Below are 26,483 nucleotides of genomic sequence, written 5' to 3' on the forward strand. Positions count from 1 at the left end.
GTTTTGAGAAAGAACAAGGTGTGTGATGCGTTTAATCGGCCGAGCTCAAGTATGTTTTCCCCAAGTTACCCATACATGTTATGCGATGATATGATATGATTATGAGAGCTGCATGCTATATTAGGGCTAAGGATCTAGGAAGGATGCCTTATATGCCTAGTGTATGAGAACTGCATGCTAGATTAGGGTTAAGGATCTAGGAAGATGCCTTATGTGCCTGATTTATGTGCTTATTGAACTGCATGATAAAACTGATTAGTTAGTGATATGATGGCCTGAATAGGATATTCTTAGTTTTGTTACTCAAGCTCGAATGCTGCTTGCTTTGTGCTTTTAGGAGTTCTACTTATCTTTAACTAACTAGTGAACGAATACCTTAAGTTACATATTCGAGGACTAAATAATTTCAGAAGGTTAGGTCTAGCCCTCTTTTGCAGCTCTTGTTTGAGTCCAACCGTTGTAGGGTAGGACCTCTCATTCGAAGAATTATCTGGTCTTAGTGATATGTAATGGTATTCACGGGCTAGTTAGGTAAAGGTAGCAGGGATTTCTTATGTTGATGATGGCGGAGAGTAGGTCGGAGAGTTACCCTAGGGTGAGCCTAGGATAAGATTAGTGCAACAAGCAGTAGTAGTAGAGGGGACTTGGTGAAGTCAAGGAAATCCTTAAGGAAAGTATGGATAGATGTGGAAGGTAGTATGGGTATGTACTACTAAAAGCAGAGGATCCGTACTCGAGTCAAGGAGGGTTGAGATAGAACTAGGGAACTTGAAGAGTGTGTGAGACCTCTCGAAATTATATATGACCCTCACTATTATGTGTTTTGTTTCAGAATGGTGGTGACACGTTTTGGAGCATAAGGTTCAGGGTCGGGATCAGGTTCAGGCTCAGGTTCGGGTGCGGGGTCCGAACCGATTGCTGATGGGTTACTTGAGTTCATCGTGTTAGAGATTGCGAGAGGCATCCTTGAGGCGACCTTGGTGATTTTCGGGTCGATCAAGGAAGGGATCATCGAGCTGATGGAGGAGCATCTCAAGGCGTTCAGGAGCGACATGGCATCTGGCCAGTCAGGGACACACACACTCTCCTTCAAGGACTTCAGGGGATGTGGTGTGCCAGACTTCCACGGGGTGAAGGACCCCATTGTTTCCAGGAGGTGGATTACAGACATCGAGTCTGCTCATTTGACGAGCTTATGCCCTGAGGGGTCGAAGGTCTGGTACGTTGCAGATTGTTTAAGAGACCGAGCTCGAGATTGGTGGGAGGTGGTCAGTGATTCTATGGGAGCCACAACCATTGAGGCTATGACCTAGTCATACTTTGTGACCAGGTTTAGGGCTGATTTTGCACCGATTGTGGAGCTTCAGCAGCTGGCCAGGGAGTTTCTGGATATGAGGCAGACGACTGAGTCGGTGGTGGAGATTACCGCCAAGTTCAGTGAGAGGGCCTTACTGGTGCCTTAGTATGCAGGGGATGAGGAGACGAGGAAGACTCAGTATCACGACATGTTGAGAGCTAACATCTGGAAACATGTCAGGTACTCGGCATGCCTGACCTTGGATGACATGATAGCCAGGGCAAGTGAGAGGGAGATTCACATTAAGCACCTCCGGAAGAGGAAGGCCGAGGTTGGGCAGGTTAGTGGGGTTTCAGGGAAGAAACCCAAGGGATTCGACTCAAAGTCGAAGGGCCAGCACGGCCGGAGCCACTGTGGTAAGTGCGGCAGGACACATGAGGGAGTTTGCAGAGTTGGGGGCTTAGGCTGCTATAAGTGCGGCAAGACTGGGCACTTTAGCAAGGATTGTACATCCCCTACCCCCACCTTCCATACATCAGACCTGATTTTCTTCCATTGCAATCAGATGGGCCATAAGAAGGCCAACTGCCCTCGATTGACATCAGGAGCGCCAGTGGCGGCACCATCTCCAGCGACCCTGCGGATCACGGATGGCCGATAGGGCATGTCTGAGGCTCCAATGGTGAGGAGCCGAGCTTTCCAAATGACCACCGAGGAGGCGCGTGCCGCACCAGATGTGGTGACGGGTTTGTTTTCTTCTCCCTAAATCTTGTTATATGTCGTTTATGATATTTATGTGCTATGTTTTATGCGTAGTTTAGGACCGTTCCATGTAAACGGTATCCCAGTTCATGTGTTATTCGATTCGGGGGCTACCTGATCATTTGTCTCCCTTGCACTTAGCAAGAGGTTTTCTGAGTGATCGGGGATGTTGGATTGTCCTCTAGAGGTCGAGATTGCTGACGATTGATCTGTCCAGGCATCAGAGATTTTCAAAGATTGCGTTTTGAGGTTGTATAATGAGCGTTACCTTGTAGACATGGTTCCCATCCCGTTACGTGGGAATAAGGTTATCATCGACATGGATTTGCTGAGCCCTAATGGGGCAGTGATCAACTTTGCGCAACAGTTAGTGCATGTTAGGACCCCAAGTGGGGGAGAGCTGGTGATTTAGGGTGAGAGGCCGCAACATGGAACAGCTATGTGCTCGACAGCGAGGGCTAGGAGTTACCTTCAGCAGGGTTGCGTAGGGTCTGTCGCCTATGTTAAGGATACCCGGGAGGTGGGTAAGGCGACTGTGAGTGATGTGCCAGTGGTGCGAGAGTACCCGGATGTGCTTCTAGAGGAGTTTCCTGGGATACCTCCGGAGAGACAGGTGGAGCTCAGGATCGACCTAGTCCCTGGTGTGGCTCTGATAGCCAAAGCACCATATCGGTTGACTCCTCCTAAGATGCAGGAGTTGTCTACACAGCTGCAGGAGCTGTTAGGCAAGCGATTCATTAGGCCAAGCAGTTCGTCTTGGGGAGCCCCGATCTTGTTTGTAAAGAAGAAGGACGGGTCGCATTGGATGTGTATAGATTATCGGGAGCTGAACAAGGTAACGGTGAAGAGCCGTTATCCACTCCCGAGGATTGATGATCTATTCGACCAGCTATAGGGGGCATCTTGGTTTTCCAAGATAGATTTGCGTTCAGGATACCATCAGATGAGGGTCAGAGAAGAGGATGTGTAGAAGACTGCTTTCCGGACTCGCTATGGCCACTAAGAGTTCGTGGTGATGCCCTTTGGGCTCACCAATGCTCCTGCCATGTTCATGGACCTCATGAACCGCGTATGCTGACCGATGCTGGATCGGTTTGTGATGGCTTTATTGGTGACATCTTGGTTTACTCCAAGACGCAAGAGCAACATGAGGAGCACTTGCGCGAGGTGTTTGATACCCTGACGAGGGAGAGCTTATACGCCAAGTTCTCCAAGTGCGAGTTCTGGTTGCGCGAGGTGCAGTTTCTTGGGCACCTTGTTAACTAGAACGGTATTTTGGTCGACCCGGCCAAAGTAGAGGTCATGATGAGATGGGAAGTTCCAAAGTCTTCATATGAGATTCGTAGTTTCCTTGGGTTAGCGGGCTATTACCGGAGGTTCATTCAGGACTTCTCCAAGATAGTAGTGCCTTTGACCCGACTGACGAAGAAGGTCGTTGTCTTTTGCTGGGGCCTGAGCAGTAGGCAACGTTCGAGACACTGAGACAGAGGTTGTGCGAGGCGCCTATCTTAGCCCTGCCAGAAGGCGTGGAGGATTTTGTAGTCTACTGTGATGCATCTATTTCGGGTTTGGGCGCAGTATTGATGCAGAGGGGGCACGTCATCGCTTACGCCTCGAGGCAGCTGAAGCCTCAGGAAGGGAACTACCCGATGCATGATCTAAAGTTGGGGGCGGTTGTTTTTTCCCTCAAGATTTGGCGACACTACCTCTATGGGGTCCGTTGTACTATATACACGGACCACAAGAGCTTGAGGTACCTCATGCATCAGCCAAATCTGAACATGAGGCAACGTTGGTGGCTAGATGTGGTGAAGGATTATGATTGTGAGATCCTCTACCACCCGGGGAAGGCCAACGTTATGGCCGATGCGCTTAGCCACAAGGCAGCCCCGATCAGAGACATTTGCTTGAGGATGACGGTGGTGACTCCACTTTTGGAGTGGATCCGAGAGGCACGGGTTGAGGGTATGAAGGAGCAGCGCCGGAAGTGCAAGCATATCATAGGCCTGGTGGCCTCGTATGATTATGACAGCCATACTACGGAAGAGTACAACATATTATGATGTTTGAGGCTCACAAATCCATATTTTCTATCCATCTGGGGCGACGAAGATGTACAGAGATCTTCTCCCTGACTATTGGTGGCCCTGCATGAAGCAGGATGTGGCTTGGTATGTCGAGAGATGCCAGACCTGCAGGAAGGTCAAGACAGAGCACCAGAGGCCTCACGGAAAGACACAGCCGTTGGATATCCCTATATGGAAGTAGGAGAATATTACTATGGATTTCATCACAAAACTTCCCAGGACCTCCCGGGGAGTGGATTCGATCTGGGTCATCGTGGATCGGTTGACCAAGAGTGCCCACTTCATACCAATCCAGGAGAGCATTTCGGCCGAGAAGCTGGCCGATATCTACATCAGAGAGGTAGTAGCTCGACACAGAGTGCCAATTTTCGTGATTTCTGACCGTGATGTGCGATTTACTTCCAGATTCTGGAAGAAATTTCATGACGAGTTGGGTACTCGTCTACACTTTAGCACGAACTTTCACCCGCAGACGAATGGTCAGAGTGAGCGAACCATTCAGAATCTGTAGGATATGTTGCGGGCATGCGTCCTCGACTTCGGTGGTAGCTGAGATACCTACCTTCCATTGGCAGAGTTTTCCTACAATAATAGCTACGATGCGAGTATCGACCGTCCTCCCTTCGAGATGTTATATGGGACGAAATGCAGAACCTCTATATGTTGGGGTGAGGTTGGACAGAAGGTCATGGGGAGTACCGAAGGGGTACTTAATACAACGGAGAGGATACAGTAGGTTAGGAGCAGGCTTCAGAATGCTCAGAGTCGGAAGAAGAGCAACGCTGACAGACGCCGATCAAACCTGGAGTTTCAGGTGGGGGATATGGTTCTACTGAAGGTGTCACCTTGGAAAGGTGTTATCCGGTTCAGGAAGCGGGGCAAGTTGGGCCCTAGGTACATTGGTCCTTTTAGGGTTGCAGCCAGGGTGGGCAAGGTGGCGTATAGGCTGGATCTGCCAGCCGAGCTTAGTCATATCCACATTACCTTTCATGTCTCCCAGTTGCAGAAGTGCCTGGCAGATGACTCTGCGGTGGTACCTCTAGAGGATATTCAGGTGGACGACAGCCTGAACTACATCGAGAGGCCGGTAGCCATCCTTGACAAGAAGAAGGATCTGAGGAACAAGAAGGTCGAGTCGGTGAAGGTGCAGTGGCCGCACCGCAAGGGCTCAGAATGGACCTGAGATCCGGAGGACTAGATGAAGGAACACTACCCCGAGCTATTTCCAGATGCAACAGACTTCGAGGATGAAGTCTAAAATAAATGGGGGAGATTTGTAACGCCCGGACCCTGGTATGTATTTTAAATTAAAACATTCATTTTTACAGAGGGACTCGACGAGTTGGAGGCCCCTGACTCGTTGAGTAGGAGTGAATGATCGGACACGTGAATTTGAGCCTACTCGACTAGTCGAGAGCCCCGACTCGACGAGTAGGGCTGCCAGAGTGAAACCAAAATTTTCAGGGTTTTCCCCCTATTTAAACACTTTAACTGGCCTCAACAATAGCCTCCATTACCTCCAAACCTCAGTCACGAAACCCTAGCCCATTTTGATTGTTCTTGAGCCATTGTTGTATGTTCTTGGTGATTTTGAAGCTTGGGAAGGAAGAAGAAGCTTAGGGGTTCTAGAGGAAGCAAGTAGATCCAGAGTTTGTGTTGCATTTCTGACTCATTTGAGGTATAAAGTCTATACCTTGACTATTCCTTTACTAGATCTCTTCATGGGGTAGTTTAGGGCCTTTTGGAGTATAATATGGCACCATTCATGGATGCAAGCATGTTTTGGGGTAGTAACTTCGGATCCAGAGTCTTTGAGCGACTCCATGGAATAAAGGTGCCAACTTTATGGCCATGGGAGTCCCATGCATCCTATGAACCACTTTTTAGGGCTTTTTGAGCTAAATAGCCCATTCTTGAACGTAAAGTTTGTAACTTTACGTGTTATATCGACCCTAGGAGGCCAGATCTATGTTTTGGATGCAGTAAGCCCGACTAAAATCGACTGGATAGAATTGGACTTTGGGGGACTCGACGAGTCCTTCATACGACTCGGCGAGTTGGGTCGCGGTTCCCCAACCTTTGCTGTTACCGAGCAAACTAGTTGAGTCTAGAAGATGACTCAGCGAGTTGGACGTGTTTATGGACTTGAAGATCAAAGAAGTTGACGAGTTCAAGTATGAACTCGGTGAGTTGAGGGCAAATCTCCCGACGGATATGAAGAGGAACTCAACGAGTTCAAGGATGAACTCGGTGAGTTGAGAGCAAATTGTTGTTACATAAGATGTCTAAGTCCATAACTTATTTGGTATATACTTGACCCGACCCGGCATGGTCCATTTGGGTTGCACTTCACCCAAACTAGTTATGGATAATTTTATGAGAGTTGTATACTTACGATTTATTAATATATTATAAGTTATAATATATTAATATAAAGTCATGTTACCTAATTAGTTTTAATCTTGAATTAATTATGAATTAATTTAGTGATTAAAAGGAAGACTAATTAAATCATGGGCTATTATATTTATATGGTGTGGGCTAACACTCATTTGGGAATGGGCTAAGCTTATATGGAAGTCCATGGATGATCCATGGAGCTTTTACCCATGGATCCTTGGAAGAGGAAAAGACATGGGTTATTAGGGTTTCACCCTAACCATGTACACTATATAAACAAGCTTATGTTGCATGAAAAAGACACTAATGTGTGTGTAAGTATGGTGGCCAAAATCAAGAGTTAGTATACTCTCTCATACATTTTCCAAGTTTGTGGTGATTTGTGATTTCCATTTGAGGCATTCACATTATTGGTGCTTGGATCTCAAACTCCAAGGAATCAACAATCAACAAAAGGTATGTAATTCATCTAGTTCTTTTATGGTTAAAAGTACCCCATGCCATGCTAGATAGGTTATAAACCTTGGAAAATAATATTTTGCATGTATCTTAGACAAACATAGATCCAAGGTTTAATAGGGTTGCATGTACACTTAGGAAGTGTTAGAATGCTCAAAACCCAACAGTGGTATCAGAGCCTAGGCTTGTTTGTTTGATACTTGATGCAAAATAGTGAAAAAAGTCGAATTTTTTGCTGTCTGCCTGATGAAATCGCCGAGTCCATGGGGGGACTCGCCGAGTTCATGAGTAAACTCATCCTACTCGGCGAGTAGGTTCGTGCACTCGGCGAGTAGGAGCCTCAGAATGCAGATTTTCGACTTTTGCTGCTGGAAATGGACTAGAAACATTACCCTAAACTGTTTTGGTGTTTTAAAACTTGTTTTAGTTGGTGTAATGGTTGTTCTAATCCATTTACAATAGCTTATATCAAAACTTCATGCTTTGTATGTGTTCATATAATTCTTGAAACTTTGATGATCATGTTCATGTTCTTATGAATTTAGAAGATGATAGGAATTATTTGCTGAATTGTTTAGGATTAATTCTTGATCATTTATGTGTTTTAATGGAGTCCATAATTTGTCCTCAAGTTATGGATATCCAAAGGTCACTTCTTTTAAACACACACTTAAAACACATAAGTTACATGGAAATGAAGAGTCTTCATTTTTATGAACCTTTAATTCATAAGTTATGAAATGAAAAGTTTTGAATAGTTTCAAAACTTGTCCTCAAGTTTTGGAATTTGTAAAGTTACACACACTTTAATATACTTTAATTCCAAACCCTTAGAGTTTTAAAAGTTAAAATTCAACCCTTATACTATTTATAACATTAATGGTTAATTATTATATATATGTATAAGATCAAAGTCGTCTTACCGCTAGTACGCCTCATTCACGAAGCCAGTCTATAAGGTGGGTATAAGGTTGTTGCCTATAAAATGTCAACTTAATGGGTGTCCACTCTCACCCACCGCTTGCTTGACTGGTGGAGGGTCGTTAGCCGAACGGGTAGGAAAAGGACTTATAAATTCTCATTAAAAGTATGATGAATATTATAAAGCAACTAAACCTTTTATAAATTCCCAATGTTAGTTACTTTAGGAAAATGTGAATATGGTGCTAACCCATGAAATTCACACTTTGTACCTTACCAAGTCGTTGGTGGAGCGTGTGTGGTTAACCGACACACTAACTTGGACTAGTAAGGATCACGAAGGGTGACTTAATGTTTATCATAGATCGGTGGAGCGTGTATGGTTAACCGGCACATTGATTAGGTGATAATATTAAGGGTACCAAGTGAATTTGCATGGTTATTCACACCTTGTTTTGTAATCCTCGGCATCCCAGTCACAAAACTTGAAGGGCACAATCGAGATTGAAACATGCCATTGAAAAGTTCAATGAATCTAAAAAGAATCTAGGAATTTCAAAAACCAATTAAACCTAATAATTCATTTCGTTTTCATGGTGGAAATTGGTGAATCGTCATTCACCTACCTTCAAATATATTATAGCTTAGATTACGACATCCCTCTGCTAAGTTATAATATATTGTGTTGGATCCTAGCCTTAATATTACATTTGGGTGTATTATTAAGGATTCGATATATCTAATCTAAACTTGTTTTCTTCTTTGCAGATGTCTTCCAACAACAAAGCTTCGGGGTCTAACCCTACTGACTCCTTTTCCCTCATAAACCTTTGTGGGAGGGTCATCTTTGATGGTTCCAACTTCATGGATTGGATCCGGAACATCAGGATGGTTACTCGTTACGAGGACAAGGAATATGTCCTCGATAAGGAGCTAAAGGAGCTTGATGAGTCCACTGCTACTCCTGAGGAGGTCGCTGAGAATCAGGCACATGAAAGAGATGCCACCAAGGTGGCATGCATCATGATGGCCACAATGACAGCTGAACTCCAAAAGTCCTATGAGGACTATTACCCTTTTGAGATGCATCAGGATCTGATGGAAAGGTACCATTAGAGTGCTCGTCAAGAGCGGTATGAAATAATCTCCTCCATGATCACTACCCGTATGAAGGATAGCGAACCAATCACGAGCCACATGCAGAAAATGCAAAGGTATGTGGACCGTCTAATGAAACTGAATGTGAACTTCCCTGAGGAGTTGGCAATTGATATCATTTTGCACTCCTTTCCATCGTGTTATGATCAATTTCGTATGACATACCACATGAACAAGGAGGAAGTCACACTCAATAAGCTTCAAGGACTTCTGAAGACTGCCGAAAGTGGTCTTAAGAGTAAGTCGGTTGCTACTCCTACTCCTACTACTACCCCTGTTTTGGCTGTCGGGCAAGGCAAAGGGAAGAAGAGGAAGCACCCTTCGAAGGGTACCAAGGGAAAGTCCCTTGAAGGCTCCTCATATGGAACCAAAGGTGGTTCTATCACTCCTTCTGCCATCCCTAAGGATGCTGAATGCTTCTACTGTCAAAATAAGGGGCACTGGAAGCGAAACTGCCCAAAGTACTTGTAGGATGTCAAGGATGGGAAAGTGAAACCATCCCATGCAGGTATTTACACAATATTGTCTAATAACTCACCATATTCTAATTCTTGGGTTCTTGATACAGGTTGTGGTATTCACATCTGTTGTGACTTGCAGGGCCTAAGAAGAAGTGAGGATGTGGAGCACGGAAAGATAAACTTAATCATGGGGAACAAGAAGGTTGCACCTGTTACCAAGATTGGAGTTTATACTTTGTTGCTAGATAGTGGGTTAAAGTTAGATTTGAATAAATGTGTGTACTCGTCTGAAATGGCGAGGAATATTATTTCCTTTCATGCTTTGTACAAACAAGGTTTTACCCTTTCTTTTGATAATGAAGTTGGTAGTATTAATGCTTTCTTTAATAATGTTATTTATTTTAAAGCATTACCTTGTGATGGTGTGTATGAAGCTGTATCGGTTGTAGATAATTTAGGAAATAATGCATTGTCGTCTTGGACATGTAAGCAAGAAACGCATAGGCCAGCTCCAAAAGGATGGAGTCTTGGAGTCGTTCGACCTCAAGTCGGATGATAGTTGTGAGTCTTGTCTACTTGGAAAAATGACAAAATCACCCTTCACTGGTACTTGTGCAAGGGGTGAGGGTTTGTTGGACCTTATACATACTGATGTATGTGGACCATTCAAAACCGCCACAAGGGATGCTAATCGCTATTATGTGACTTTTATTGATGATTTTAGTAGATATGGTTATGTCTACTTAATCAAACATAAGTCAGAAACTTTTGAAATGTTTAAAGAGTTTAAACAGGAAGTAGAAAATCAATTGGGCAGGAACATTAAGATGCTTCGATCCGATCGAGGTGGTGAGTATCTTAGTACTGAGTTCCTCGACTATCTTAAGGAGTGTGGGATTGTCTCACAATTGACACCTCCCAGGACACCACAGCTGAATGGTGTAGCTGAGAGGCGCAATCGAACTTTGTTGGACATGGTTTGCTCTATGATGAGTCGAGCTTCGCTACCAATCTCTTTTTGGGGGTATGCCTTAGAGACTGCCGCCCATATCCTTAATCTAGTCCCTACAAAGAAGGTTGCCAAAACACCTCATGAAATGTGGACTGGGAAAGTTCCCAATTTGGACCATATCAAGATTTGGGGTTGCGAGGCTTTCGTGAGGCACGAAACTCATGACAAGCTCGAACCTCGAAGTGAAAGGTGTATTTTCATCGGCTACCCACAAAAATCCTTTGGTTACCTCTTCTACAGACCCAGTGAGAATGTGGTCTTTGTGGCTAGGAGAGGGGTCTTTCGAGAGAGAGAATTTATAAACCAAGGAGACAGTGGGAGGCAAATTGACCTTGAAGAAATTCAAGACTCAATTGGTGAAGGAACCTCAGACACTAGCAATCAACTTGAGGAGGAAATTCTTGTTGATCCAGCTGACGAGTCTATACTTCCGAGGCGTTCCACAAGGGTTAGGAACACACCTGAGTTTTATTATGGATTTCATATTACTACGGAAGGTGATACATTTATCAGTGACAGTACACTGGTAAATCTGGATGAACCTAACAGTGTTAAGGAAGCCATGGCAGGCCTAGAGTCTGCTAAATGGAAGGAGGCTATGGATAGCGAGATACAGTCCATGTATGACAATCAAGTTTGGAACTTGGTTGACAATGTACCAGGCCGTAAGACAGTCAAGTGCAAATGGATCTTCAAGAAGAAGACCGACATGGATGGGAAGGTGCACACTTATAAGGCTCGACTGGTTGCGAAGGGGTTTACTCAGACTCAGGGTATTGATTATGATGAAACCTTTTCACCAGTAGCAAAGATTAAGTCTATTAGGGTTATGCTAGCCATTGCTGCATTTCATGATTATGAAATATGGCAAATGGATGTCAAAACCGCTTTCCTTAACGGAAAGTTGGCTGAGGATGTTTACATGAATCAGCCAGAAGGTTTTGTCAGTGCAGAGTACCCCAATAGAGTGTGCAAGCTTGAGAAATCCATTTATGGATTGAAACAAGCATCTCGAAGTTGGAATCTTTGTTTCGATGAGAAGGTCAAAGAATTTGGTTTCTCAAGAAGTGAAGATGAGTCCTGCGTGTATGTCAGAGCTAGTGGGAGTATAGTTAGCTTTTTGGTACTGTATGTGGATGACATACTACTCATAGGAAATGACATCCCAACCTTGCAGGAGGTTAAGTCCTGGCTTGGGAAGTGCTTTGCTATGAAGGACCTTGGAGAAGCTACCTATATCCTAGGGATAAGGATATTAAGAGAAAGGAGTAAAAGACTAATTGGACTTAGTCAGAGTATCTACTTGGATAAGGTGTTGAAAAGGTTCAACATGCAGAATTCCAAGAAAGGAGAATTACCGATCCAAAGCAATGCCAAACTGAGCAAGGCTCAGAGCCCGAGTACAGAAGATGAGATAGCTGAGATGAGTCGATTACCTTATGCTTCCGCTGTTGGTTCGATCATGTATGCTATGACTTGTACCCGTCCTGATGTGGCCTTCGCTTTGAGCATGGTCAGCAGATATCAGGGGAACCCTGGCAAGGCTCATTGGACTGCGGTAAAGAATATTCTCAAGTACCTGCGGAGGACTAAGGATTGGATCCTTACCCTTGGTGGGAGTGATGACTTGAGAGTAGTAGGGTATAGTGATGCTAGCTTTCAGACTGATAGAGATAACTTCCGCTCTCAGTCGGGCTGGGTCTTTACCTTAAATGGAGGGGCAATCACTTGGAAGAGTTCCAAACAGGAGACTGTAGCTTATTCGACTTGTGAATCAGAGTACATAGCAGCGAGTGAAGCGGCAAAGGAGGCGATATGGCTGAGGAACTTCATCGGAGAGCTTGGAGTTGTACCAGCTATTAAGGAGCCTATGGAGATTTTCTGTGACAGCAATAGTGCGGTTGCCTTAGCCAAGGAACCAAGAGATCATGGCAGATCCCGACACATTGACAGAAAATATCACTTCATAAGACACAAGATAGAAGAGGGACTCCTCGTGGCAAAGAGGGTATCGTCAGATGAGAACCCTGCGGATCCCCTTACGTAGGGACTGACGAGGGTGAAGCATTTGCAGCATGCGAGGCGCATCGGGCTGAGGGACGATATTAGTTTTACAGATTAGATAGCCTTTTCTGAAACTTGTAAAATGTAATCGACGTTTGATGATGAATACAATTTGTGATTTATTTATGAGTAAAGTGTTGCTATCATTGTCAATTATTTACTATTGTTTCAGTTTTGCATGTTTTGACTTCCAGAATAATTAATTTATTCAAACTCTCCACAGTCGGTCATATGTCGGAAGTAGGTATGAATCAAGACTGTCATGAATTGGGATTGTAGATGACTAAAGGTGTTTAGCCATAGCAATGGTTGCTACAACATTCATGAGTACTCATAAGTTATGAGTATTGGAATAAACCCACGCTCACTTGTATCACTTCATGGAATTTATCTCGAGTGATCGTGAGATGGTAATATCATATAAGTCTTCAAACCTAGAGATATGAGTTGTTACCTATGAGTTGGTTGTGCATTGATTGCACGTAAACGCATCAGTAACTTGATGTTATAAAACGTGCCTTTGTGTGCAATTCAATAAGTAGTAGAACAAGCATATGAGTCGAATATCTGTTCCTTCTAGAAATAGAAGCGATATCTGGGCCCCTCGATGATTTTGTGTTGACCCATGTACCGGGCCCGGTCAGAACTAAATTGATGTGTTCAGTTAAGTTCTTTGTCAAACAAATCGGAAATCGAGAAACAACTGCTAGACAATAAGTAAGACATTGTTCCATGTATTTGTCCGACTGATATCATGAGAGCAGAGGATTATATGATCACTTATCTAAAATGGCGCTTCATAGTTCACAAGAGTTTTCGAGAGCTACGATTGCCGGGTGGTTCCTGAAGTAATATAGGCAAATACAGTTATTAGACTTATCCAAGTGGGAGTCTATTGGATAAGATGTCTAAGTCCATAACTTATTTGGTATATACTTGACCCGACCCGGCATGGTCCATTTGGGTTGCACTTCACCCAAACTAGTTTTGGATAATTTTATGAGAGTTGTATACTTACGATTTATTAATATATTATAAGTTATAATATATTAATATAAAGTCATGTTACCTAATTAGTTTTAATCTTGAATTAATTATGAATTAATTTAGTGATTAAAAGGAAGACTAATTAAATCATGGGCTATTATATTTATATGGTGTGGGCTAACACTCATTTGGGAATGGGCTAAGCTTATATGGAAGTCCATGGATGATCCATGGAGCTTTTACCCATGGATCCTTGGAAGAGGAAAAGACATGGGTTATTAGGGTTTCACCCTAACCATGTACACTATATAAACAAGCTTATGTTGCATGAAAAAGACACTAATGTGTGTGTAAGTGTGGTGGCCAAAATCAAGAGTTAGTATACTCTCTCATACATTTTCCAAGTTTATGGTGATTTGTGATTTCCATTTGAGGCATTCACATTATTGGTGCTTGGCTCTCAAACTCCAAGGAATCAACAATCAAAAGGTATGTAATTCATCTAGTTCTTTTATGGTTAAAAGTACCCCATGCCATGCTAGATAGGTTATAAACCTTGGAAAATAATATTTTGCATGTATCTTAGACAAACATAGATCCAAGGTTTAATAGGGTTGCATGTACACTTAGGAAGTATTAGAATGCTCAAAACCCAACAATTGTCCCAATCGATATGAAGATTAACTCGACGAGTTCAAGGATGAACTCGGCGGGTTACGAGTATAATGCCATGACTTGTAGGAAGGGGAACTGGACAAGTTCAAGGAAGAACTCGACGAGTAGGATCGAGACTCCATAGTTTTATGGACCCGGGAACTCAACGAGTTGATGGACAACCTCGACGAGTTGAGTCAACCAGAATGTTGACTTGGACCCGAAGGTTGAATTTGACAAGAGTGTTGACCTTTGACTTGACTATTGACCAGAATTGACCCTTAAAGGGGTTATGAGTATGAAAGGATAATTAAAAGAGATGTTATGGGTAGGAGTTTGAGGAGAGTTGATCCTGAAGCCGAGGACCGTTCAGCTACTTCACGACATTGAGGTGAGTTACCGTCTAGTAGAAGTGGGTCTAAGGCACCAAGGTCGGCCCACTAGTAAGTGATTATAGTTGAGATGATTGTATTTGTGATAATTGTCTGGTATGCCACTATCTATTTTGCTTTATGTGCTAGTATGCTATGTGATTATGTGATAATGGTAGATAGGGGACTAGTCCCCAGACCTGGTTGAGATATAACGGCAGGGTAGGTCGGCCACCCAGATATGTCTGACAGTATGATATGCTATGTTATTATGTGGTAGTGGTTGGGGGTGTAATAGTCCCCGTAGCCGGTTGAAATAAACCGGAGGGTAGGTGGGGCACCCATATATGCCTGGCAGGGTAGGTCGAGCACCTAGATATGCTTGACAAGGGGTAGGTCGGGGACCCTGGTATGCCTGACAAGGGTAGGTTGAGCACCCAGATATTCTCAGCAGGGTAGGTCGGGAACCCAGATATGCCCGACAATATGTTTATTGTATGGTATGTGGTATGATGGGGAAACTTACTAAGCTTTGTGCTTACAGTTTCAGTTTTGTTTCAGGTCTTTCTTCTTCGAAGGGAAAGGAGCCGACACGGTAGTAGCGCATCATACACACACGATTTCCGCATATAAGATTCTTGGAATTTGTACTCTGACATTATTACTATGTAATGACATGATTTTGAGACTTATGATCTATGGCTTTTTATGAAATGAAAGAACTTGATGATGTTTTCTATAAATTGTTTTATAAATTACTATATTAAAAATGAATTTTTTGGTCCGTATTTTTTGGGATGTTACAGGATGCATATGGAACTCTACTCATTTCTGCTATCTTTCCATCGGTACTCGGGCTTTGAGTCTTACTCAGTTTGGTATTACTCTGTATAGGCAGTTCTCCTTTCTTGGATTTTTCCATACTAAAACGTTTTAGTACCTTTTCCAAGTAGCTATTTTGACTAAGTATAATTAGTATTTTACTACCGTCTCTTAAAATTCTTATCCCTAGAATATAAAGAGCCTCTCCCAGATCTTTCATAGTGAAACACTTTCCAAGCCAATACTTAACCTCTTGCAAAGTTGTTATGTCGTGTCCAATAAGAAGTTTGTCATCAAAATACAATACCAGGAAGGTTACTATGCTCCCACTAGCTTTTAAATATACACATGACTCATCTTCACTTCTGGAGATGCCACACTCCTTGACCTTCTCGTCAAAGCAAATATTTCGTCTGCGAGAAGCTTGTTTTAATCCATAGATTGATTTATGAAGTTTACGCACTCTATTAGGAAACTTTTCATCGACAAAACCCTCTGGTTGACTGATGGAAACATCCTTAGCCAACATCCCATTAAGGAAAGCAGTCTTGACATCCATCTGCCAAATTTCATAGTCATGAAATGTAGCTAAGGCGTGCATTATCCTAATAGATTTTATCTTAGCCACTAGTGTGAAGGTCTCATCATAGTCAACCCTTGGGTTTTAAGTAAAGCCCTTCACAACAAGTCAAGCCTTGAAAGTGTGTACCTTTCCATCCATGTCGGTCTTCTTCTTGACGATCCATGTGCACCCAACCGTCTTACGACCTGGTACATTATCAACCAAATTCCACACATGGTTTTCATACATGGACATGATCTCGCTGTCCGTTACCTCTTGCCATTTTGCTGCCTCAGGGCCTACCATTGCTTCCTTGTAGTTAGCTGGTTAATCCAAATTTACTAGTGTACTATTATTGATAAATGTATCACCATCTGCAATTATATGGAAACCATAAAATTCAGATTGCCTTCTAACTCTAATGGTAATGACTCATCAACTGGTTTAACTGGAATCCCTTCCTCAGGTTGAGCCCTAGCATCTTGAGAGGTTCCTTCATCGTTCGATTCCTGAATCTCTTCAAGATCAATTGTACTCCTACTTTCCTCTTTTCATATGAGTTCTGTCTGTCTGTCTCTCTCTCTCTCTCTCTCTCAAGACTCCCCTCGTGCTATAAAGACCACGTGTTCACTAGGTATGTAGAACAAATATCCAAGGGATTTTTGTGGATAGCCGACGAAAATACATCTCTCACTTCGAGGTTCAAGCTTGTCGTGAGTCTCTTGTCTAACGAAAACCACAACCCCAAACATTGATATGTGCTAAGGAGGGAACCTTCCCTGTCCACATCTCGTAAGGTGTTTTGCCAACCTTCTTATTTGGGAAAAGATTAAGAATGTTGGTGGCAGTCTCTAAGGCATACCCCCAGAATGAAATATGAAGAGAAGCTTAACACATCATTGAACTAACCATGTCCAACAAGGTTCGATTGCGCCTCTCAGCCCCACCATTAAGTTGTGGTGTCCTAGGAGATTTCAATTATGAAACTATTCCGCATTCCTTGAGATAGTCGTGAAACTCGATACTAAGATACTATCCGCCTCTATCTGATCGGATCATCTTTATCTTTCTGCCCAATTGATTCTCGACTTCATTTTTTAAACTGTTTGAACTTTTCAAAGGTTTCTGACTTATGCTTGATTAAGTAAAAATAACCATATCTACTATAATCATCAATAAAAGTCATATAGAATAATTATCATCCTTTTTGGTGAATCTGAAGGGCCCACACACATCTATGTTTATGAGGCTATCTAAAACCTTGTTTAAACAATGCATGAAAGGAAATAATGTTTCGTGTCATTTCTGCGACTAGCAACAATTCAACAAATCTAAACTAACACCATAACTAAGCACTAGACTATAAACTCCAATCTTTGTGACAGGAGAAGGTCACCTATTCCCCATGATCAAGTTTATTCTACCGTGCTCCAAATCCTCACTTCTTCTTATCCCCTACAAATAAGAACAACTATGAATTCCACATCCTGTATCAAGGACTCAAGAATTAGAAGATTATGAGTTTTTAGATAAGATAGTGTATATACCTGTAGAAGTCGACTTCACCTTTCCGTATTTGATGTCTTGCAGATACTTTGGGCAACTTTGTTTCCAATGCCCTTTGTCATTGCAGTAGAAACAAGTGGCCTCCTTGGGATCAGAGACTGGGGGAGCATCAAAATTGGATTTTCCTTTGGGTCCATTGCTTTATGACCCAATTTGAGACTTTCCCTTCCAGTTTTACTTAGGAGGACCTTTCATATTTTTCCTTTTCCCTTGACCAACGGCCAGAACGGGAGCACTAGCAGGAGTGGAGGCAACACTTTTTCCCTTCATCCCTGCGTTAGTTATTCGCAGGAGGTTGTGTAATTTGAGACAAAGTGGTCTCATTGTTGTTCAAATGATAAGTCAAGATGAACTGATCATAACAACTTGGCAAGGAGTTCAAGTCTATGTTAATAGCCAACTCCTCATTAAAATTCACATTTAGCTTGACAAGCCTTTCTACGTATCGTTGCATTCTTTGCACGTGGTTTCTAACAGATTCTCCCTCTTTCATCTTGCTTGCAATGATGGACTTTACCACTTCATACTTTTCCTGATGAGCTCCCTTATGGTACTTTGTCCATAAGGTCCCTGTTCATCTCATACGACCATTAATCCTCATATTATCTCTGCAATTCAGGAGTCATCGTGGCCACCATGATGCAAACAACTTTTGTTGCATCATTGTAGAGTTTCTTGTAGGCGATCATTTCTTTTGGAGTGACCTTCTCTTCGTCGATCTTATCTAATGGTTTCTCAAGGATATACTCCTTGTCCTTAAAACGAAGGGCCATCTTTATGTTGCACATCCAGTCATTGTAGTTGGTGGCGTCCAATGTTACCTTGGAGCAGATGTTCAACAAGGAAAAGTTATGATTGGTGGAGGAGTAGCAACCAAAAGCATCATTTGGAGCAAACATCTGTAAAACAAAGGTATTTTTTATTAGATAAGAACAATCCTTAATATAACAACCCAAAAATGAAATATTAAGGCTAGGATCCAACTAAAAAAAATTCACAACTTAGAAAATGGATGACGTAATCTAATTATAAATTTCATGATGATTTGAGACACTTGATGTATGTTTTGATGATTTTAAAAAAATATATCGCTATTTTTCGATTGTTAGAGTTCTTTATATCTATGAAATTAGGTGAACATATTCTATTCTAATTACTTATCAATAGCTCTCAAGTATAATTAGTGTAACTTTTTTATTTTTAGGACATTAATTAATACTCATTTTGTGAATCGTTTTCTAATTGCCAACGACTGTCAATTTTAAGAAATTTCAAGGTATACCATATGAAATTTCAAGAATAACGACTTCAATTGCACTCAAGAACAATGAATACTAAAATAACGACTTCAATTGCACTCAAGAAATTTCAAGGTATACCGTATGAAATTTATTTTTAGGTGTTCGCGGTGGTTTGACTGACAAACTTTGACTTATTATTACTGGTTTTTACATATTTTAAAACCGGATTTTGACCCCTCTATATATAGGGAGGTGATTTGAAACCATAAAGATAGTTACCGAATATATTTATAATTATCTTGACTTTTCAAATCATTATGGAATATTCCAAATGCATTTATTAACTATTAATTAATAAAACTATTAATCAATTTGTGAACAGTACTGGTTTCGAATGTTTTTTGCACACAAACTTGGGTTGATTTTAAAAAGTTCAAATTTTTGTGAAATGTCATGAATGCTACATAAAATCTAAAAAATCATGGAATAATGTTCTAAATTTACTGTTCAGCACATTAATATTGGATTAGACCTCGTATGCATGATAGTTAGCAACTTTCTATTGCATGATTAGTATTTCATCCTTGCCACATGTTTAGTTGGAAATTGGTTCTGGTTCGGGTTTAGGGCCACAGGTTGGATGGTTGGCGGGTCAATATACATTGAGCCAATCCAACTCATATATGTATTCAGGTTGGCGGGTAAAAGTTTCACGAGTTGGAAGCATCAACCCGTACACAACCCACATAACATGTTTAATTGTGTAGGCCCGTCAGTCAGTTTCGGATCAGTAGGTTGGTTTAGGGTTAAATGGTTAGTTGGTCAGTTTTGGGTTTACCTTTCACATATTAAATTTATATGGATTATACACATCTCAAAAAATTAATTACTAATTAGTATTTATACACCGAGCATGGAGCAATGTTGTTGACATCCAATAGCGAGAGTGGAGCTCGTGTTCGTCTGCACCAACGCCGAGTATCCGACGAAATTTAATGGGTGAGTTAGTGAGGAAAAGACGAAGGAAAGGAAAACTGCAAACTGCTAAGGGTGCTGATTTTGGATTCTCGATTCTAGCATATTTTAAGACACGCTCCAAGAAAGTACAAATTAAATATTAAATATTAATTTTTTTAAAATCCTATATATTGTAAACGTACATATATTTGGAAAATATTGTTGTGCATTATATTCTTTGGAATGATTTGCCATCGTCAATTATCAATTTAGGCCCTGTAATTAAGGCATAAGTTTAGTCCTGTAAATGTGTATTTCCTTTTTTACCCTTGTATCTCTCTTATATATATACTCATAATAAAGACACAGGAAGACACGCTGGGTTTTCTGTTTTTCAACCTTCTTCTCCAATCTTTCTTCTTCCCTGTTCCAGTTTATATTGTTTGCTGTTGTTCTACACAGTCTTTCATGGTATCAGAGCTTACCATGGACTCTGAATCTTCCATGACTACCGATTCTGGTTCATCCTCCATGATTAAATCACATTCTCTCCCAATCTTCTATAACCCTAACGCCATCATGGCTCATACTCATCTTACCAAAGATAATTATGTAAACTGGAGTACACTTTTCAAAACTCTTCTTCATGCTCACCAGCTATTGTTTGTCATTGATCCTACCCCACCTCCTAAAATCCTTGCTGATGGCAAAAATAACCCAGATCATGAAACATGGCATAAGGCTACAGATTTGATCTGTTGTTGGATAAAAGGAACGTTACCCCAACAATTCAACCGTACTTGAACTCATGTGACACAGCCCTAGCAGCGTGGAGTGTCTTGGCTAAACGATTTGGCTCCACATCAACAATCCAAATTGAAAACTTACAAGATCGTCTTCACAATCTTAAGAAACCAACGGACCTCTCTGTATCAGACTATCTTCTCCAAGCCAAAACCATATCTGACTCACTGACCGTTGCAGGAAAACCACTTGAAGACTCAGAACTCATTCAACGTATCCGTGGTGGTCTTGGTGCCGAATTCAAAGAATTTCTCACATCTACTGCTTCATCTCATGTAAGACAATCCCTTAATCTTGACGAATTCACAGAATTATTTCTTAAAGAAGAGATGTTACAAGAAAAGTTTGCAATCCCAATTGAGCAATCCACAGCCCTAGCTGCTACCAAAACCTCTCCCGATCAACCTAACCCATCTCCACGTTCCAACAACAACAATGGAAATCGGGGTGGCCGAGGTCGTGGTAATAACAACACAGGTAGACGTGGAAATCAAGGCAGAGGTAATTGGGGGAGTCAACAGTGGAGCAACAATTACAATCGTAATAACAGAGGTGGTCGTGGCAGTAGTCGGACAAGAGGACCATTTAGAGGAGGAAACTCCAATGGTAGGGGAATTCTACCTACACCCTCTCATATGGGTCAGTTTTTTGACCCGAATACTACATGCCAACTGTGTTACTAATATGGACATAATGCCAGAGTATGCACAAAGCGAAACAATGCAGCTTACTTCTCACATTCTGAACCATATGTCTTGGACTCCGGTGCAACAAACCACATAACATCAGACCCCTCCAACCTAACTGAGTATTCTTCATATATAGGTAAAAATGCAGTGATTTTTGTTAATGGCACAAGCTTGCCTATTTCTCGAGTTGGTAAATTTTCTATTCATCATAAAAATCGATCTTTTCAACTAAATAATGTTCTGTTTATTCCTAAGTTGCACAAACCTCTATTATCCATTCGTCAATTCTCTAAGGATAATAATTGTTTCTTTGAACTTGACTCGTGTGGTTTTCGTGTTAAGGACATTCAGACGCAGGAGACTCTTCTTTCTGGAAATAGCAGTGGAGGTCTTTATCAACTATCATTTAATCCAAACACATCTCATAGCCCAGTTGCTCTCTTAGGCGAACGGTCAACTCCTGATACTTGACATGATCGCGTAGGACATCCTTCTCCTAATATTCTTAGAGTTCTTTGCAGCAAGTTTAAGTTACCAATAAATGGCAAATTTTCAGAAAACAGTGTTGCCATGTTTGTCCTATGGGAAAATCATCCAAATTAGCATTTGTTCCTAGAAAATTTAATGCTTTACATCCTCTTGACATGCTTCACCTTGATGTTTGGGGCCCTGCCCCGGTTTATTCTATGAATGGTCATCGTTTTTACTTATCTATAGTTGATGATTTCTCGCGTTATGTGTGGCTTTTCCCATTATTTCATAAGTCTGATGTTACTAATGTCTTTTCTACCTTCAAAACTCAAATTGAAAATCAATTATCTCGGAAAATTGCAGCGGTGCATTCTGTTAAGGCGGTCCAAACTGATGGTGGTGGTGAATTCACTAGTCGTCATTTTACAGCTTTTCTGTCTAAATATGGAATTAAACATCAACTCACGTGTCCCTACACACCACAACAAAACGGCGTCGTAGAACGAAAACATAGACACATTGTTCAAATGTGTCTATGTCTTATGGCAAAATCAAACACACCTTTTAAGTTTTGGCTCGAAGACTTTAATACTACTGTGTACCTGATAAACAGATTGCCCATGCGTCAACTCAATTATCTCTCTCCTTATCAAAAACTTCTATTGCGTGACCCTGACTATCGTTTCCTTAAAGTCTTTGGTTGTTCTTGTTTCCCGTACATTCAATCATACAACTCTCACAAGCTTATGCCAAAATCAGTTCACCGTATTTTTCTTGGTTATGATTTTTCACGTAAAGGTTATCGATGCTTGGATTTAAAGAATGGTCGAGTTTACATTTCTCGACATATTGTTTTTGATGAGTTGGATTTTCCCTTGAGAAATAATATTGCAGGTTCTTCACTCGGGCAATCACAACCAAAGAATGTTGAGCATGTCGTAAACCAAATTTCTGGAGAGGTCTATTTGCAGCCAAACATTACCATAAATCAAAGAGAGGTCCAAAGGTCAACTGTTGGGCAACCACCATGCACGCCCAACCCTCTGCCACCACCTACTCCTAAAACTCCTACCAGACCTATCAAGAATCGAACTCATCATCAACACCCCGTAGTTAATTCAAATAACCAAGTACTTTTCTCTCCTGGTGATGTTACTTCAAATAACCAAGTACTTTTCTCTCCTGGTGATGTTACTGAATCTTCAATAGCCACCCCTGAGGCTTTTCCCTCTTCACCCTCCACTCCCGGTGTTTCTTCACCTGCCAGCCCTATACTTTCAGAACCGACCACTCCATCCCCTGAAAGTCCAGATGATTTAAATCCAATCCTTCAAGGTTAAATCTTTAGCTGATATTTATCGATCAACAACACCACACTCACTCCCACATGGTCTGATGGCAACTAAATCTGATGACTTATTTTATGAACCTCGGACTTTTAAACAAGCCTCCAAGTTACCTCATTGGCAACGTGCAATGCAAGAGGAAATTACAGCCCTACACAAAAACAACACATGGCATCTGGTTCCGCCTCAACAAGCAATGAATGTTGTTGGATGTAAATGGATATTTAAAGTCAAACGCAAATTAGATGGGTCTCTTGAACGACACAAAGCTCGTTTGGTGGCACAAGGGTTCACCCAACAGGAAGGTCTTGATTATGCAGAGACATTCAGTCCGGTGGTTAAACCATCAACCATACGTACTGTTCTTTCAATCGCTCATGATCAAAGGTGGGATATCAAACAACTGGATGTCAGAAATGCTTTTCTTAATGGCATACTTCATGAAGACGTTTACATGAAACAGCCACCAGGTTTTGTTTCTAACTCCTTTCCTAATCATGTGTGCAAGCTAGATCGTGCACTCTATGGTCTCAAGCAAAGTCCTCGGGCATGGTTTCAACGTCTTCATGACTTTCTTTTACGTTTGGGCTTCTTTAACAATCAATCTGATTCATCTCTCTTCATCAGACACACTAAAGAGGCTACTACAGTTCCTCTAGTCTATGTTGATGACATAATTGTCACGGGATCATCTCCTTCGATGGTGGCTAGTGTGATTGATGCAATATGTGAGACTTTTGGAAAGGTTGGTGACTTACACTATTTTCTTGGCATAGAAGCCACACGTAATGCTCATACTTTACATCTACGACAAACCAGATATGCTTTGGATCTTTTGGAAAGGTTCAACATGGCTGGTTGCAAGCCAGCCACCGCTCCCAGTGCTCCTAATTCCCGGCTTTCATTACATAATGGTGATCTTCTTTCAGATGCTACCGAGTATCGTAGCATGGTTGGTGGATTACAATATCTTACACTAAACATCACATTTTCAGTCAATCAAGTATGCCAATTCATGCACCAACCTCGCACCTCTCATCTGCAGGCCACTAAAAGCATTCCTAAGGTTCATTAAAGGCACAATACAAGAGGGGTTATCTTTCTACCCTTCAAACACTTTTGACATCCGAGCTTACTCTGATTCTGATTGGGCAGGGGACCCTAATGATCGTAGGTCTACGACAGGTGCTTGCATATATATTGGTCCAAATCTCGTCTCTTGGACTGCCGAGAAACAATCAACAGTTTCCCGGTCCAGCAGTGAAGCTGAATATCGTGCACTAGCAACTACTACTGCAGAACTTCGGTAGTTTTCCTACTTGTTTCGTGAGCTGAATATCTTTCTTCATCCTCCCTCTCTCTTTTGTGACAATCTATCAGCATTACATATGGCACGTAATCCAGTCTTCCATGCCCGCACCCACCATATTGAGATCGACTATCATTTCATACGGGAATTGGTTACTCGTGTTTTTTATCTCTACACTACATTTCAACAGATGATCAGTTAGCGGATTTGTTCACAAAGGGTCTGCCTAAAGTCAGATTCAATTCCTTATCAGTCAAGTTGCGTCTTCCATACGGACGTCTTACTTGAGGGGGGTGTAAACGTACATATATTTGGAAAATATTGTGTTGTGCATTATATTCTTTGGAATGATTTGCCATCGTTAATTATCAATTTAGGCCCTGTAATTAAGGCATAAGTTTAGTCCTGTAAATGTGTATTTATTTTTTTACCCTTGTATCTCTCTTATATATATACTCATAATAAAGACACAGGAAGACACGTTGGGTTTTCTGTTTTTCAACATTCTTCTCCAATCTTTCTTCTTCCCGGTTCCAGTTTATATTGTTTGCTGTTGTTCTACACAGTCTCACATATTTGGCGGGTTGTCGGGTCGACCCGTAAACCCAAACACATAACCCGAACCTAACCCATGAAATAGGCAGGTTGACAGGTCAAAAATCTCAACCCAAACATGTTAATTTCACGTATAATCTTTGTCCAGGTGGTCGGATGAATTTTCCAGATTGAAACGTGTTAATTTGTCTTAGGTCTGACCTGTGGCTATATGCTTAGGTTAGATTAAATTCTGGTTATCTTATAATATTTAGATTACAATTTTCAATTTATAAATTTTCGTTATATTACAAAAAGTTAGTGTTAGAAATAAATAGAATGTCTGATACATGTTGTTCGTTGGTTCTCGGTTGATCTCTGTCACTTGTATATTCATGACAAGCTTATGAAGGAGTTCTGAAACAGCACACCCCACAAACTAACTCGAAAGGCACGTAAGAGTTTGGCATCTTAGTAATGCAACAGATAAGTGCATGGAAACAAAACCATAGCTGTAACACCATTTTGTGGATTCTCATTGCCACTACACGTAACCGCTTTCCGGTAAGCATGGTGCGTAGAGTTTTGGCAATCTCTAGAATATTCAAAGTTGATAGATGCCCATACTTTCCACTCCATGCTCGTTAGTTTTTCTCATAGAAAACAATCACCTGGTTCTGATTCAAATCAAAGAAATAGTGGGTTGCCACGTATCACCGAGAAATTGCAAGGAAGTGAAAACCGAGAGATAGCAATGGCTCCACGTCTGTTGTCCCACATTTTGATGCACCTAAATTATTTTCCATTCAAGTGCATGATATGCGGAGTGCTTTCATTCCATCATTATGGGGCTTTTAACTTCGTATAAATTCCAAAGAGTAAGGCTGGTAGTTGGTATCACTAAAAATTGTATTTCCCCTCTTCAAAAAGATTACTACCAAACAATCAAATAGGGGTTTCTCCAAAACCATCATCCAGGAAAGATTTCCGATCCATTACTTTGCCATGCAGATTACATCCATGCACCTACAGAATCGACAAAGTGCTGAATAAAGTTAAAACATGGGAGTCCACATCATCGTTATCGAATCCATCTGCCGAAATCATTTGCAACGGTGTGTTTCAACTAATCGAGTTGTATGAATGTTTGGATGACCTTGTCCAAACATGTCCTTCAAAAACTTCGTTAGATTCCAGCAATCAGAACATGAGATGGACGGATGAGTTACTTGATGTATCTGTTATTTTCTTGGATATTTTCGGCAATATATCTGATCTCATGTTGCAGACAAAAGAACATGTGAGGGATCTTGGGTGTGATCTTAGGAGAAATAGTGGTCCCAGCATTGACAGCATCATTGACAATAAGACTTCATTCAGAAAGAAACTGAGAAAAGATATTAAAACGTCCGTGGCTAGTCTGAATCAGTTGGATGACATGATTGGCCACTCTCCCTTGGTAGATTTTGAAAACAACCATTTGATATCGGTGATCCGAGCGTTCAAAGAAGTTAAAGCATTCACCGCTGTTATTGTGCGATTGTTGTTC

The sequence above is a fragment of the Lactuca virosa genome, chromosome 4 (assembly GCF_052849685.1).
Source record: "Lactuca virosa cultivar CGN04683 chromosome 4, Lactuca_virosa_CGN04683_v6, whole genome shotgun sequence".
NCBI lineage: Eukaryota > Viridiplantae > Streptophyta > Magnoliopsida > Asterales > Asteraceae > Lactuca > Lactuca virosa.